At 35.7% G+C, this 18,319-nt stretch overlaps 1 long non-coding RNA gene across 1 annotated transcript; it reads right to left on the bottom strand.

Moving 5' to 3' along the window:
* Positions 1 to 1,592: 1,592 nt before the first annotated feature.
* Positions 1,593 to 17,813, bottom strand: LOC120781690. Its single transcript, XR_005706134.1, has 3 exons — positions 17,607 to 17,813; positions 6,288 to 6,476; positions 1,593 to 2,030 (listed from the first exon to the last, which is right to left on the bottom strand). It is a non-coding gene; the product is annotated as an uncharacterized LOC120781690 (long non-coding RNA).
* Between the last annotated feature and the right edge of the window lie 506 nt (positions 17,814 to 18,319).

The raw sequence follows: 18,319 nt of genomic DNA, 5'->3' as shown, positions 1-18,319 counted from the left end.
ATAATTTCGGTTATACATATTGGTATTTGGTTTAATTCGTGTAACTGAGCTGTTAACTTTTTTCACCAAAGTGATGAAAAACGACAAATTAAACAACTGAGTTGAAGGTTTAATCGATAATCAGCATTCCGTTTTATTTTGTGCTTTCTTAAATACTAATATTTTGCTTTCTTGCAATAACTTAAAAATAAATGCTTGCGTAAAAATTCTTAGGAAATGTGTCTTGTGCATTTTGCAAAGTAATACAGTTAATAAAGTTATTATACATTTTGTTAACTGTTGCATTTTCGTTAGCGGAAATGCACTTGAATGAACAATAAATACAAATTATTAAAATTCTTCGGAGATGTTGACTGTTGCATTTTCGTTAGTGGAATTAGTGGTACATTTTATTAACTGTTGCATTTTCGTTAGCGAAAATGCACTTGGACAAACAATTCTTTGGAAAACTCAATTAATAAATATTCGTATTCTTTGAAAATAGTATTCTTTATAACACTCCCACCGTTAGTTTGAGGCTCCGACGAAATTATATTATCTTTGCCGGATTGTTTATAGTAGTTTCATTTTATAATTGTACATTTGGAATATATGTTTTTGTATTCTTAAAGAGGTATATAAAAATAATTAAGATACATATTGATATAATAATTGAGATATCTATACCAAAACTAAGTATTTTTGAGTTCTTATCTGTATATAGTATATTTTTCAGTGTTTCTTCCTATTCTATTTGCTTCAGATATAAAGATTCAATTTTTATGTCTGCTAGTGTTGTATTACTATTGTCTTTAATTTTTGTAATGATATTAGGTAGAATAAACTTGTCTTGTATTTTAATTTGACATTTGTAAAAGTCTTGTTTAACGCGTTTATTTCACAATTTTCGAATTTGATTAAGTAATTTCCTGAAATGTTTAATTTAGCTTTGTTGCAGTTATGGGATATTGTGCTGTTAAAATGTTTAAGAATTAGTACTCCAGGAATTATTTCGCTTATCTCTTGTGTATTTAATGTTTGCATTTTGCAATTAGCTTCTTCAAAGTTTAGTATTTTGTTTGTTTCTTTTTAGATTATCTTTAATATATGTGCTATAAATATTGCTTTCTGAATCAATGAGAACATCAGAGTGGATAACCTTTATGGATTTATTATTTTTGTCAGGAATGGGTACGAATGTCACCATGGATAGTGAATCTTGCGAATATTGTGGTATAGAGAGAATTATTATAATATTACCTTCGTGAAGTGCTATGGCTACTTTAATATTAGTATAACTGTCGAAGTCTGTGATTAATTCGAGTTCGGTTTGGCTGAGAATATCTGTGGGGATGATTCTCAGTTTCCCGGAGAAAATAATCTGTCCTATGTCGTCTACGTGATGCCGTAGGAGTGAGATGTCGTTGTTAATCTGGTATATGTGCTCTATAAATGTTATCTCGTCCTCTATGGTTGAAATTTTATTCCCTATAATATTCTTGACTTTGTTTAAGTAGTCCCCGATAATGTTTTGCTGATAGTTTATGTGGTTAGTTATATTCTGGATTTGGGAGTTCATGACATTGTTTATATAGGTTAGTTTGTTCATTTCGTTAGTTAAGTTTTCATCGTTCGTATGTAGTAATTTAAGAGTTTTAGTTATTTGTTCTTCATCGTCACTGTCCATTGTACCTGTAATAATTTTTAGACCCTTTCCTATAATGTTTAAGAGAGCCCGTTTCCTTCGGAAATGTGGGTTAAGGTTTTCTATTTTTGCTCTTAATAGCATAAATATTTATTGTATTTATTAATTTTTTTGATTCGCTGCTGGATATCTTTAGGATGTCAATGTTGTTTTTGATTATTTCCATAGTTCGTTCGTATTCTGTGGTGTTTATTATGTGTAGCACTTTTATGTAGTGTTCTACAGTTTTAGTCTCTCCTGTTTTTATCGGTATGTATCCATTATTGTTCGATACGTCCTGTAGGTCGATGGTTTGAGTCTTGAATGTTGGGGTAAGTGTTGCCATCATTATGATCCATTTAATCATCTAAAAAAAAATAGATTTATTTAATTGTAGCTTTGATTTTGGGGTTACTCTTGTCTTGGTATTTCTTCTTAGGTCTAACGTGAGCTTTATAATATTTATGTCCAGTTTCTGTTATCTGTAGATGATGATCTATTTTTTCAGCATTAATTTTCCTGTATTTTCTGTGATTTTTACCCCCTCTTATCTCTCTAATGTAATTTGGTCTGCCTTCTAATTCTATATCCTTCCGGTTTTCATTTAACTTCTGAATGTACTTTTCTTTCTTTGAATTTATAAGATCATGAATTTCTTTGTATCTATCTTCATGTACTTTGCCATTTACAAACACAATCGGGTTGATACCGGTCGTGCTATGTATTGTATTATTATAAAAACCTATTATTCTTATCATTTTATCTTCTATACTTTCGTCTTTGTTTTCTTTATCGTGCCTTAACAAGCGTATGTGCTCATTGATTGTGTTGTGTAGTCTCTCAATGTCGGCGTTAGACGTATGGTTACTATTGGAAGTATAGTGAATATCTATGTTCTCCTTTTTCAAAAATTCTTGCATCGGTATACATAGCTTTAAAGCCTAGTTCATTATCCACAACAATTTTATTTATTTTCCCATAAGTATTGATTATCAGCAAAAGTTTGGTTTTAAATTCTGTCCAACTCCTACCGTTTATTTGAAATGCTAACGCGAACTTCGAAAATTTATCAATTGCTGTCATAAAAAGCTTCTTACCTAAAGTATAAAATACGTCTATATGTAATGTTTCCAGAGGTTTGGATGGAGTTTCTGTAATTTTGTAAGGGATCTTCGGGGGTTTCCTATCGTATTTTTCTAAGTTACAAATTTCACAGTTATTTATGAACTGAGTTATCCTTTGTTTTAATTTAGGATTGTAAATTCGCGTAATTAATTCTTTATATACTGCCTGAATTCCTCTATGGTTTTTGTCAAGATGTTCGTTTTTAATAATTTCAGTTAATCGATTTTCGTCTTCTATGTCTTCCGTCATGAGTGTAGATCTAAGTACTTTAAAATTTGGGTTATTTGAAAATAGTTCTTCGTAAACATAGTATAAAATTCGTCTTCGATAAAAATAGCATTCAGTTGTGTTGGATTAAAATGATTCTTTAGTATTGTAATTGCTGTTTCCCTGTCCATTTCCTTCATAGAAATTATTCTTCTTTTATTTTTAAAAACAGATTTATTTTTTATTCTTAATGATCCAGAGGTAGTTTTTATTATAACTACTTGATTTTTAAACATATTAATTGGTGAAGTAGTACTTTTTATCGTTCCCGTGTCGCACTCTAGTGTATTAATGCTGGGTTCAATTTCAATCCTTGACAAAGCGTCGGCATTATTATTCTTTATTCCTTTCTTGTACCTAATATCATAATCGTATTCAGATAATCTTAATCTTCACCTAACAAGTTTTGAATTTGGTTCCTTTATAGAAAAGAGCCATGTCAGTGGCTTGTGATCTGTCTCTATTATAAACTTACGACCAAAAAGGTATGGCCTAAAATATTTTGTAGCCCATACGATTGCCAATAATTCCTTCTCTATTGTGCTATAATTTGTTTCATGCGTATTAAGGGTGCGACTGGCGTAGCATATTGGATGATTATCTTGCGAAAGTACCGCTCCCAAAGCGTAATTACTCGCGTCCGTTGTCAATGTAAATGTTTTAGAAAAGTCTGGGTATGTTAATATTGGATCATGTGTTAGTAGGGTCTTGAGGGTGTTAAAACTTTTTTCGTAGTCCGAATCATTTATATTTATCTGTGATTCTTTCTTTAAGCACCTAGTCATTGGTTTAGCTATAGCCGAGTAGTCCTTTATGAACTTCCTGTAGTAGCCTGTGAGCCCTAAGAATTGCTTGATCTGTTTTGCTGTTTTGGGTATTGGGAAGTTAACAACGCATTCTATCTTTTTAGGATTGCGCTTGACTCCTTCCGTTGTAATTATGTGCCCAAGGAACTCTGTTTCCTTTTTTAGAAATTCTGATTTATCTAGCTGGACTTTTAAATTTGCCTCCTGTAATCTTGCGAATATAAGTCTAAGTGAATGTGTGGATGTCTACTTCCTCTATCTCGATTTGGTGGAGACCCTTCGCCAGATCGAGTGTGGTGAAGTACTGGCTTCTTCCCAGTTTTTCAAGAATCTCGTTTATGTTCGGGATGGGAAACTTGTCATCGATCGTTACTTCGTTCAGTTAACGATAGTCGATTACAAGTCTCCACTTTGGTTTCCCGCTGGCATCGGCCTTCTTTGGCACGATCCAAATTGGGGCTGAGTAGGGAGAATTGCTATTCCTAATTATCCCGTGTTTTAACATTTCTTGGATTTGATCTGTGACTTCTTCCTTATGTACGTATGGGTACCTATATGACTTAGAAAATATAGGTATGTTGTTTGTAGTTTTAATTCTATGTTTTATTGCTGAAGTAAATGAAAGTCCTTCATTTTCCTGGTAAAAAATATTACGATATTCTTTTATTATTTGCAACAATTGTGACCTTTCCTCGGGGTTCAAGTGCCCTATTCTAATTTGGTCAGCCAATGGTTTAGATTCTTTATTTTCGATTATGTTAAAATTTTCGTGATCTACTTTTTGCGTAGTCACCCGATTGGTTTCAGATAGTAAGTTTATCTTTGCTTCTTGATTTCTTACATTTAAAATTCCCTCTCTTACAATGTTTCCGCTGTTTTCTTCCTTATAATATACTAGGTCAGAGTCATCTGGTACTACTATCTTTCTTTCATTTAAGTTTTCGTTTTCGAAGTGCATAGGGAGTGTCTTGTTACCGATCTTTTTTTCGTTCTTTTTATAATCGATACAGGCATTTAGTGGACTCAATATATCGTTACCTATTAGAGCGTCAAAAAAGTTATGAAATTTTATTATATAAAACTCTATTGGTTTATTAGTTCCAATGTCGCTAAATTCTTCAAACATGGGTACTATTGCCTTTTTGTCAACGTAAATTCGATGTTGGAGAGTTTTAATTAAAAGTGGGCTAGTTGGATGAATTCCTTTGGGGATCTGTGTCTATTATAAGTCTTATAAAACCTATCTTTGTTTTTATTATTATAAATGGTAATTTATTCTTGAGGCTGATTCCTGAAAATTTTCAGCCACTTCTATTTTTCCTATGTCCATAGGTTCCGGTTGGTTTCTGAAATTTGGTCTCTGGAAGGAAGGGTTTTGTGGGTTTGCTTGTTGGTATGGCTGGGATTGTTGGTAATTTCTTCCGTTATTTTGGGGCATTGGTTGGAAATTCCTTCTGTTGAGTAGTTGTTGGGAATTCCCGTATTGTGTTCTATTCCTACTGTCTTTTTTATTGTATTGTGTATTGTTTCTATAGTCAGTATTCCTATTACTTGAATGAGTTTTAAATTCTGTGCTGTTGTTCACGTTATTGTTCCCTGTATGTGCGTACCCGGCTTGGAACAGTATGTCCATAGCATTTTCCAAGTCTTCTGGGTTCCTACAGAAAAGGATTGATTTCATTGGTTCAGGAAGTTTGTTTTTAAAGATATTGAGGGCAGTGCGCTTGTTGTTCATCGCACTCTCTCTAGTTGCTTCGGTTTCTCCTAAAATGGTTACTAATTTGTTATTTAACCTGTGTAACCTGGTTTTCATGTCGTTGTAAAAATCTAAAGTGTTTGTTCTAAAGGTCACGCTTCGTAATTCGTCAAAGAGTTCTTCGCAAGAACGTCTATCCCCGAAATTATTCTGTAGTATGTTTTTAATCTCTGTCCATGAGGTCGCGTGGCAGTTTATTTCTATTGCCTGTCTTGCTCTTCCTTTTAGCTTTGATTTTATTAAGTCCGAAAAAACTAGTTGGGACAGTTCGTCATATGTTTGTAGGTGTGGGTGTATTCGGTTAATAAGTGTGGTGAATGTCTGCAGGTCTCTTGAGTCGCCACAGAATTCAGGTAAGTTATTAAGTTATTTTAAAGGGTTTATAGTAAGAATGTTTTGAGCTGGTACTGCCATTTTATTTCCCTTTTTTTTATAGGTTCGGGAGGAAGAAAAAAGAAATTCTCTCTAATAATATGTTTTAAATAATGTTTCTTTGCTTGGGTTTTTATCAAGGTTACTTTATGTAGGAACTCTTGCAACTTTTTGATTTCTTGTTTTCCAGACGTATATTTTAATTTTCTTTCAATTTCTTACTCTTTGCTAATTGTATCAGTTACATACAGTTAATAATAATAATAATAATATATAATATAGTTAATCGGATTCTCACTTTGTGATGTTGTTGTTGAATATTATATTGCTGTCTGCCTGGCTCTGTGTTGGGTTTGAAGTTGATCTGGATGTGTTTCCAAGGATGGAAAAAATATTGTCACTATGTTGAGTTTAAAGTTGATTAGGATGTGCAGTTGGTTTCTGATGAGTTGTTAATATGGGTATATCTTTATATTTCGGTTGTTGTCTGAAATTATCATCGGAAAGAGTAAATCTTTTTTACCCTTTTCTTCACCCCCTTTTTGTATTATTTTCGAAAAATTTGTATGTTTTAAAGGATTCGTTCTTCAATCTTATGAAGTTCAAATGTCACTCTCGCTAAACTTTTTCGCAAAAATTATATTGTATGCTTAGAAGATTCGTTCTTCAATCTTATGAAGTTCAAATGTCACTTTCACTAAACGTTTTCGCAAAAATATTTTGTATGTTGTAAAGGATTCGTTGTTCTTTTTTTTTCTACCCGTTTCGAATATAGAAATATTCAATATCCTTTCTTATGTAACTTGATTTTAAATTTTTACACACAAGGATTCACGGGTATCCTACCGACTGCGCCACTTTTTTCACCAAAGTGATGAAAAACGACAAATTAAACAACTGAGTTGAAGGTTTAATCGATAATCAGCATTCCGTTTTATTTTGTGCTTTCTTAAATACTAATATTTTGCTTTCTTGCAATAACTTAAAAATAAATGCTTGCGTAAAAATTCTTAGGAAATGTGTCTTGTGCATTTTGCAAAGTAATACAGTTAATAAAGTTATTATACATTTTGTTAACTGTTGCATTTTCGTTAGCGGAAATGCACTTGAATGAACAATAAATACAAATTATTAAAATTCTTCGGAGTTGTTGACTGTTGCATTTTCGTTAGTGGAATTAGTGGTACGTTTTATTAACTGTTGCATTTTCGTTAGCGAAAATGCACTTGGACAAACAATTCTTTGGAAAACTCAATTAATAAATATTCGTATTCTTTGAAAATAGTATTCTTTATAACACTGTTACTGGTAGTGTTTTGATTAGTGTGAAAATATTGCGTTTTATTCATAGTAAAATTTTGTTTGCTTAGGTTTTTTCTGTGTGTAATATGTATAGTTCTAGTGTCATCTAAAGCTTTAATTTTAGAATATTTATTTATAATATCGTTAAGCGAACAGTTTTCATTTAAATGTGATCTCATAGGTACATCAGTTTTTTTTTCAATTAATAAGCTAACTAAATCTCTGTTTACTCTATCTGGCTTATAAATATAAGGCTTATCCTCATCAAATAAATAGATTAAATTTATCTCAAATTTAGCCTTTTGAAAATAACCAAATAATTATCTTAAATTACTTTTTTATATTTCTGCATTTGTTAAAGATGTCGCCATATGTTGTCTTTGGTCTTCCTTGTTGAAATAATTTAGTTTTATTTTCTTGCCATGTTGGGTTGTCTCCTAGTTCTCTCTAGTCTTCCTGCATCTGCCAGGATTTTTTCGTTAGCTATTATTGTCATCGCCAGGTTCATCAATTGTTGGTTGTTTTATGGGCATAAGTTGATAATGGCTTCCACTGATTTTATAAACGCCATTATATTATGCCCCTCGTCCAAACACCTCAGCTGTCTAAATTGTTATAACAGCGTGTTTAATAATGATTGTGTCTGCATCTCGTTCTCGAATTGAAGCCTCATTTGGTTAATTGCTTCCTCTTGTTGCCTAAAGACATTTGCCATTTGTTCCATTTGTTGTTGTTGACTGTTTTGTCCTTCCCTTTCGTCAAGGTTCCTGTTGGCGTCGAAGCGGCTCATGTTTTATTTTATCCGTGTATTGATTTCCACAAATAGTTTTTTTTTTATATTTTCTCACAACTTTGAATCACTGCGTCGGCGTTTTTAATGTCACTTATTTTTAAGCTTTATTTTAATTCTCGCACCGTAGACCCTGGTAGATAGTGTGTATTTCTTCAAGTTAGTTTAATATTTCATATTACTCTAATCAATAATAATAATAATAATAAAATTTTAATTTAATTTAATTTGATTTTATTTAAATTTCACTTGAACAGTTTATTATTTTATATTTTCTCACAACTTTGAAACACTGCGTCTGCGTTTTTAATGTCACTCATTTCAACGTTTTATTTTAATTTAATTTAATTTGATTTTATTTAAATTTCACTTGAACAGTTTATTATATTATTCACTTTCGCGATAGGTAAACTTTTATTACAGACTGCGCCAGAAATGAAATAAGGTTGAGCTAAAAAACAAGCTTAAGCTGTTACGTCTTCCTTTATTCAAATGAATCTTGAGACTAATTTTACAATAGTTTCGTTCTTAAAATGAAACCTTCAATATTGATCAAAATAAGCAAATGTAAACAAAATCATATATGTAATCTTTTAATACTTTTCCAAGTATTAAATTCGGTGCATTGACATTTATGTGGCTTAAGGACCTTTTTTAAGTGGACGTACAAATGTTCCTACGTAATTGGATATTACTTTGACTTTTGCTTATGAAAGTAAAAGTAATAACGTTCGGTAACATGAAATTTAAGCCATAATGTTTAAATACAAATTGTTTACATTGCAAGTATCGTTGTTTAATTTTTATGAAGCAACGACACTTGCATTTTCGTTATACATATTTATGTGAGTGTCAATTTAAATCAAACCAACATGTTTTACACTGTTATGTTGTTAGGTTGATTTAAGTATTTTCATATGATTTCGTCTACGTTGGGGTTTTCATTACATATTGTTGTTTGTGGAATTATATAAGTATGTAACTCGCATGGCCTAAGTGTTACCTTTGAAGAATTTTCTGTTTAGCGGCGAAAATATTGCTGATGCATTGGCGGAAATTTATTTTACCAATTGCCGCAAGTAAATAAACGCGTAGTTAACTTAGATAATCTTCTACCACATTCATGGTAATTATTTTTAAGCCTAATGTGGGACTAACGAACCGCGCAAACATTCGCGAAAACGAAGGCAGAAAAGCTCTACTCGAGTATCTGAACTATTTTCCCTCGTATGAACGCACAGAGTGACACCAAAAAAAATTTGCCGATGATGAGAGACAGAGGGGTCTCGATGTAAATGCAATCTGAATGTGCGTTCATAAATAACCAATCAAAATTTCTAACGCAACTACAGATATTATAGTTTATGGTTGGCTAGATGAGTTAGCTCTCCCCTCTATACATCCGACACTGAACAACCACACGACAACACACCACACTAACGCGATCCACAAATGAAGACACCACACATGCAGACATTCCACATGAATATACCACGAATATACCACACATGCAAACATCACACCATAACTCTACACTATTAAACCATCAAAAGCGACCGCTCCAGGGATCGGCCCCTTTTTTTTACGTCGATCTCGCACCGAGCAAACGTCACGCAGCGTCAGTGTCCGTCTTTCGAAGTGGCAGTGAATCCGAGTACCCAAACAGTGTATTTTATTTAAACAAACAAAAACCAAACCATCAAACTAAACATTAAATTAAACAAACCAACCGAAACATTAAACTAAACATTAAATCAAACCATATCAAATAAGAACTGAGTTCATTTTTGCCGGTGAGGTAACAAGTGCCGAGGTAAGTGGTGGCTCGTAATAGAAACATTGGTCCTTCGAGCCATACTGCGAAAAGTGAAAAAACAAAAAAAAAAAAAAAAGCGTATTAACGAAAACAAAAATTGTGCAGTGAAGTGCGAGTGAACTAGCTTGGAAAAACAAAAACAAAAATCTAAGCTAAACTACAAAAAAAAAAAAATTGTGCGGTGAGAAGAAAGTGCAGTTAAAACGGGAAAAAAGTGAGGAATCAACAGTGCAGTGAACACATAAAAGTGCAGTGCAGTGGCAACTTTCATATACATACATATGTACATATATACAAGAATATAAGTGCGATTCCTTGACAAAACATTTTCTCTCTAAAAAAAAAAAAAAAACAAACCTAATACATACATATAACGGGCGCGAGATAAAGAAATAAATTACATAGCAGGCGCGAAGCCGGTTCTAACAACAAAATATACATAAAAAATAACCACCAAAATACGGGCGCGAAGTAAAAAAAAAAAAAAAAACTACACAGCAGCACCATCTCACCAAAATTCACCGCAACAAAAGGACTGGGAGAAGAGGCCACAAACGCATACACTGGGAGGAAAGCCCACAAACGCACACACATTAAAGACCACATACATACAATCAAACTGTCCCCAAAACCCCTGGCGGAAACACAAGTGAGTTGGTTGTATCGTTCCTATCATTATTTCTATTATATACATATGTATGGTTTTTAATAATAAAAAAAAGGCCAAAAATTTGAAACAGATAATTTGCGTTTCTAACCATCCGTTAGATTAAAAAAAAAAAAAAAAAAAACACTTGCCAAACTGTTTCAGTATTCTGTTATTTCCCGGTAAAAACCGAAATACCGCTAAGAAACAAAACAGTTTGGTAATACGAATAATAAATAATTGATTGCCGCTAAGGCTTACAGTTGTGTGAAAACACAAAATTATTTCTACAACAAAAAATCTTTCAAGTATTTACTTGCACCTATTTCCAGCGGTACCCCTTATACTTAATCAAGTATAAGCAGGACTGCTAAAAAAAAGCCAAGGCAAATCATAAGCAAACAAAAGAGAGGAAACATTTAAATCGAAAACCATACATACATACATATGTTTAAATAAAACTTTACATACATCATATACATACATACATATATACGATATAATTATATTTATATAAATTACAAAGAGTAAATTTACTCTTTTTTACATAACAGTCGTAAAAACATATACGAGGAAACGATACATACATATATTTCATATATTTACTTATATACATAAATATCTACCCACTTTAAGTGTCCGCTAATTTCCCTTTCGCGGTTTATTCGTACGGCGAATATACATACATATGTACAAGCGTACCTATGTACGAGTATACGGTCGCATTATAAATACGTACATACATACACACGCAGAAACGCATATGGTAAATTTATACCCCGGGTACAACTTGAACATAATAAAAATTTGTTTTTCAATTAAATCGTCAACAATTTAATACTGATCGCAGCATCTGTACGTTTTTAAACGGCGAAAAGTTTATTATAATAATATAATTGAAAATTTGTACAATCGTGTATCGTCACATATGTAAATACGCATATTACTTCAAAGTCCACATTGGCATATATTCCGCAATACCCCTTGGTTTTTGATTAACAAAAAGAAGCAGGATTGCGTATACAATATATTCAAAGACCACATTGGCACATATCCCACAATACCCCTTGGCTTTTGGTCAACAAAACAAGCAGGATTGTGTAAAACATAATAAAGCGTAATACATATGTACATACATGCATATGTACAAAGTGCAGTGATCTCTAAAACGAGCTCTCATTTGCACATAACAAAATAAAAGATACATAAATATATACACGTACATACACAATATATACAACAAAAAAAAATTATTTGTTTTTGCGGTTAATAACAAATAATTAAATAAAATTAAATCGAAATTAAAATTGAATACTAGAAAAGTACATAATTCGAAACAAAAATAAATCAATTCTTATTTACCTAAAAAGAGTTGTCGGTTACACGAAATCGCGATTATAGGCGGCTATTAAAAGCGTTTTGGTTTACTAATTTAATTAAAAACGCTTATTTACGCAAGAGAGTTCTCGTCTGAACATACATACATACGTGTATACGAAATCTGTGGTGAAATTAAATTCAATAATTTCAGTATAAAAAAAAAATATCTGTTTTATCGATTTTCTTTGAAACTCTTACTTACAAAAGAGTCTTCTTTTCGAAATATTACATCGACACACTTGTCCATATACACAATCTGTAGTGAAATTCATCAATAATTTCAGCATACAATTTATTTATCTGTTTATCGATTTTCCTTGAAACTCTTACATACAAAGAGTCTTATACGAAACCTTGTTAAACATCAACAAGTTTAGTTTTCACTAAGACGTTTTGATATTCTATACATTTTTTAAATGAGCTCAGACTCAAAGGACTCTAAACCAAGTCAGTTACTAAAAGTCCCAAAGATGATTTCTGACGAAAAAAGTCCATGTACACCCGCAGAAGCTACACGCTCGAAGCAAGGTGCTACGAAACAGAAAAGGGGGAAAGACATATCATACTCTAAATTCATTTCTGAGAGTGATTGTCTAATAAAATATTGCAATCGATTTGCTTCTTCGCCGATTCAAGAGAATTCTGAATCGGCGCTAGAAATAAAAGGCCAAACAATCGAAAATTTTTGGACACGTCTCCAGGCTGCATATGACGCAATTGTAGATACTGACGATTCAGATCTACCAGAAAACTTTAAATCTTCTGCTTACGCCAAATTTGAAAACTGCTTAGACCAGTATGAAGACACAAAAATTATGATCGCTGATCAGCTAAAATTAATTAAAGCAGTGGCACCTACTCCACCTCCGAGAGTAGAGCTGCCACAAATTCAAAATCAAGAGGCAAGTTCGGGTATCCACCTCAAGGTGCCCGCTTGTGACACTGAAATTTTCCATGGTGGTTATGAACAATGGCCGTCCTTCCGGGACATGTTCACAGCTGTTTACATAAACCATCCGAATTTATCAAATGCTCAAAAGTTGTATCACCTCAGATACAAAACAAAAGGTCTAGCAGGCGCCATCGTAAAACAGGTCGCATTAAATGACGACAATTTCCATTTGGCTTGGGAAGCTCTGAGATCAAGGTACGAAAACGAACGAATACTGGTAGATAAGCAAATAACGATATTAATGAACTTACCCAAAATTCAAAAGGAAGCAAGTGAAGAATATATGAAACTTCAATTCACGGTTTCCAACTGTTTGTCGGTTTTAGCCACACAAAATATTCCCACAGACAATTGGGACCCAATTCTGGTAAATATATGCACCGCCGCATTATCAGAAAAATCGTTATTGCTATGGGAACAATCTCTCTCATCAAGGAAAAAATGCCAAACGTGGCAGCAAATGCAAGATTTCCTAACTACCCAGTATTAAAACGCAGAAAGAGTTGATAAAAAGTTAATTAAACCAAAAGCTGTTTCCCATGACCTTAATAGAAGCTTCCAAAGATCCCAAGCCAGTAGCAACAACAATTCAAATAGAAGTTTCTTCAAAAATCAAACGTTCACATCTAAACAATACAAACAAACGTCATGCGAATTGTGCTCAGGGGGACATAAACTTAAATCTTGCGAGAAATTTAAAAAATTAAATATAATTGACAGAAACAATTTTGTAAAGTCAAAAAGACTTTGCACAAACTGCTTATCACACGCACACATGCTTAAAGATTGTGAAGGCAAATTTAATTGCGTTTATTGCCATAAACGACATCATTCGATGTTGCACATTACCAATTTTTCCAGCTCACCCCCAAACAGCGCAAACATAAAAAGAGCAACAGTTGCAACACCAAATTCAGAAAACTGCCAAGAAGCACCATCCTGCTCAAAGGCGTTGAAAACTCAAACGCTACACAGCGAAAATCAAAGTAGGGTACTACTACCCACAGCAGTCGTCTCCATCGAACATCGAGGAGAACTGTTTAAGCTCAGAGCCCTAATAGACCAAGGATCACAACGATCTTTCATAGCGTCTCGGGCACAAAACAGGCTACAGTTGCCAACAAAACTGGCCAATTTTGAAATCACGGGAATGGGCGGAAGAGTTGTTCAAAACTCAAATAAAATCTGCCCCATTACCCTCTTTTCCCCCAAAGCGGATAAGCGCATACAAGCAGAAGCTATTGTCTTACCGCAATTAACAAACATGCTTCCAAGCTATCATATAAATAGCAAGCATTGGCAAAAGGTTTCACACCTTAAGTTAGCAGACCCCAACTGCAACACTCCCGCTCAAATAGATCTTCTATTAGGCAGCGATCTCAAACCTCAGATAATACTCGAAGGTATTGAGAAAATTACAAAAACACTTCTGGCGCAAAATACCATTTTCGGATGGGTCCTAAGTGGACTAGTTGCGGAACCAGTTGCCACGATGACAACTCAAGTTGAAGAAATCTCCAACGAATACCTCAATTCGCAACTAAGAAAATTTTGGGAGTTAGAAGAACTCCCCCCCCGTATCAATCACAACCCCTGAAGATCGGTATTGTGAGAATTTTTACAAAACCACAACTACTCGATCGGATGATGGCCGGTACGTCGTACGACTACCACTAAAGCCAGAATTTCCCCGCACACTCGCCTTTGGTCATTCCCGCACCTCTGCTATCCAACAGTTTTTAAGCCCTTAAAACCGCAAGGTTTCCACTGAAAAAGATTACTGCAAATCATTAAGATATAGTAAAACACATTCCGAAAGAAAACTTGTTGGATACTAATTTCCTTAAATTCGAAAAGGAAAGTACAACAAAGACTCTGGGGATTCAATGGAATGCGATATCTGACCAGTTTTCATACACTACAGAGTCAATATCTGCATTATCCGCCATTACAAAACGCCAAATTCTATCCTCTGTGGCGAAACTTTTCGACCCCGCAGGATGGCTTTCGCCAATTATGATACAAGCGAAAATCTTGATACAAGAATTATGGCTAGATGGGACCGACTGGGACGAACAAGTAAAACCACTTCGTTTAGAAAAGTGGTCACAGTTCGCGAGCAATCTAAACGATATCTCACAGATACAAATCCCACGGTGGGTAAACTATTCCCCCGAACACAAAGTCGAAGAAATACAGATTGCATCTCTGGTCCGATTCTGAAATCATTCTAGCCTTGTTGGAAAAACCACCACACGCATGGAAAACGTACATTTCTAATCGTACGTCACAAATACTTGATCTAGTGGGGTCAGCCACTTGGCGACACGTAGCCAGTGCTAACAATCCGAAGTTGCGAACACAGATTATGGCAGCACTTCCACCGGAACGCTGCAACTTCGCTCTGCCTTTCACAGTTACAGGTGTCGACTTTGCTGGGCCTTTTCAGATAAAGGCGTCCATGCTAAGGTCCCCCACTTTAATGAAAGGCTATGTGGCTGTCTTTGTCTGCTTTACGACAAAAGCAGTGCATCTCGAGCTGTGTACGAATCTGACAAAGGAGGCTTTTCTCGCGGCATTCGCTCGCTTCGTCGGACGACGCGGCTTCCCATCAAAACTGATGAGCGATAATGGTAAAACCTTCATTGGAGCCCAAAGAGCCACTGAAAAGGAGTTTGTGGATTTCATCAAACAAGTCTCACCAGAGATTATACAAAGGTATGCTCCCCAAGGTATTAACTGGCAATTTATCCCCCCAAGCGCTCCTCATATGGGTAGTTTATGGGAATCAGCAGTAAAAAGCTTTAAGTCCCACTTCAAAAAAGTAGCTGGAAACTACAAATTTAATTATGAACAGTTCACCACACTGTTAGTGCGAATTGAAGCCGTTTTCAACTCACGGCCACTCAAAACCCTCTCGCAAGATCCCTCTGACTTCACAGCCCTAACACCAGGGCATTTTCTCAAAGGAGCACCCATTCTGGCCACACCTGAGCCAGGCGTGGGGTCGCTATCCTTATTAAATCAATGGGAGAGAATAAAAATTCTCCATCACGATTTCAGCCGCCGATGGAAGGAAGAATATATAAAGGACCTTCATAAAAGGTACAGGTGGAAGAGTCCAGAAAAGGCGCCAAAGCTTGGAGATTGTGTCATCATCCATGATGACTGTCTACACCTCACCGAATGGCGGCTTGGCCGCATAGAAAACCTACACTACGGTTCCGACGGTCATGTACGAGTCGTTGATCTCCGCACTCAAAACGGTATATTAACAAGACCGCTCGTGAAACTATGTTTTCTACCACACATTGACGAAACCGCAAATAACGAAAAAACCGCCGATACTATCGTAACGCAAATCAAATAACCAAAACCCGACGTAATAAACCCGCAAATAAAAAACTCGCTTAAACTATTTCGAAACCTAACGCAATGGTCGATCTACGCGACGACCCTTTCATGCCACATAACGTGGCACAATCGCCATGCACATTTTAATGACATACATTTATAACCACATTACTCCTCCCACACAGATTACAATGGATGTGGATATGCCAGCAGTGCCAACGCCAACGGTGAGGTCAGCTATAACCGTGCCACGCCCTGGGGCAACTCCAGCACCACGCACCCAAGCGGCAACCGCCACTGCACGAGACCACTACCACCGTCCTCAACACCCGTAGCAGAACCTCAGCGCAGCCGATGTCCCCTATGTCGGCGCCCACACCGGCTACAACATTGTAGCATTTTTCGCAGCATGCAGCCCATGCAACGGCAGAATGTTGCTTAAGCTCACGGGCACTGCCTGAACTGCTTGGCAACGGTACACACCACACAGGAGTGCACATCAGTGACCCTATGCCAACTGTGCAATAGGCCGCACCACACCATGCTGCATCGGACCCCAAAACGGCCTGTAGCGCGACAGCTTGCCGCGAACCGGTCAAAGCAGCCCAGTCGGCACCGAAGGCTAGTCGCTCCTCCATCGTCCAGAGCAAGGCGAAATGAAGCATTCCCGCGGCGCCGGCAATATCGTACATCAAACCGTCGCTCCACTGGTCTTAGCAGCGTTGTTGCCACACTGCAGCAATTACAGCGACTGCTAGGCTAATATTCGCCTAGGGGGGCCGGGATGGCTAGATGAGTTAGCTCTCCCCTCTATACATCCGACACTGAACAACCACACGACAACACACCACACTAACGCGATCCACAAATGAAGACACCACACATGCAGACATTCCACATGAAGACACCACACACTACTACACACGAATATACCACACATGCAAACATCACACCATAACTCTACACAATTAAACCATCAAAAGCGACCGCTCTAGGGATCGGTCTCTTTTTTTTACGTCGATCTCGCACCGAGCAAACGTCACGCAGCGTCAGTTTCCGTCTTTCGAAGTGGCAGTGAATCCGAGTACCCAAACAGTGTATTTTATTTAAACAAACAAAAACCAAACCATCAAACTAAACATTAAATTAAACAAACCAACCGAAACATTAAATTAAACATTAAATCAAACCATATCAAATAAGAACTGAGTTCATTTTTGCCGGTGAGGTAACAAGTGCCGAGGTAAGTGGTGGCTAGTAATAAAAACAATGGTTGTTTCATATAAAATGCATACATACATACATACATACGTTAACTTCATATACAGAAATAAACAATTGTACTGGTTTATAAAAGGCATGCGTTTACGATGTAACCTTTAGTTTATTGTAGCAACTGCATTGCTCTCGCATTTAATATATGCACTAGTTATTAAATATAGTTTTCGAAAGCATTATGTGCATTTTTTATTGATCCTAATCATGGTATAAATCTATACAATAATTGTAATGCTTAACTAATCTCACTTCGTTTACTACTATTTCAAAATGTGTGTAAATGAACGTTATTACAGTGGGTTCTTATTTGTTGCTGAAGGCTATGTTTCGATGCACATTGTATTGTTTATTGCTGATAAAAATGTTTTGATATATTTGGGAGCGTGGCGTGTGACTTGTCAAAAGCTTTGTGGATGAACGCCTAGCCACAATCCGCATCAAGGCGAAGTTCTTCAACACATATCGCTGATTTGCGCCCACGCTATGGAGGACAAAGAAGGTATCTTTGGCACAAAGGTCGGTAAATTCAGCCTATATGATGAAACATCACCAAACGGGTTGACGCTGATCGACTTCGCCGCTGAACGAAATATGGTTATCTGGAGTACTAGATTCCAGCATAGGAAAATTCATCAAGCTACCCTGCTGTCTCCAGATCGAAAAGCTTCCAACAAGATCGATCATGTTGTGCTAGATGGTTGACATGTCTCTAGTGTTTTAGACGTGCGTGGTCCTAACATCGACTCGGATCACTATCTTGTTACAGAGTTACGAACCCGCCTCTGTGCAGCACAAGACCCACGTCAACAAAC

This window comes from Bactrocera tryoni, unplaced genomic scaffold (genome assembly GCF_016617805.1).
Source record: "Bactrocera tryoni isolate S06 unplaced genomic scaffold, CSIRO_BtryS06_freeze2 scaffold_7, whole genome shotgun sequence".
In the NCBI taxonomy this organism is placed as follows: domain Eukaryota; kingdom Metazoa; phylum Arthropoda; class Insecta; order Diptera; family Tephritidae; genus Bactrocera; species Bactrocera tryoni.
The sequence above is the reverse complement of the archived record's forward strand: the minus strand, read 5'-3'. Positions and strand labels throughout refer to the sequence as shown.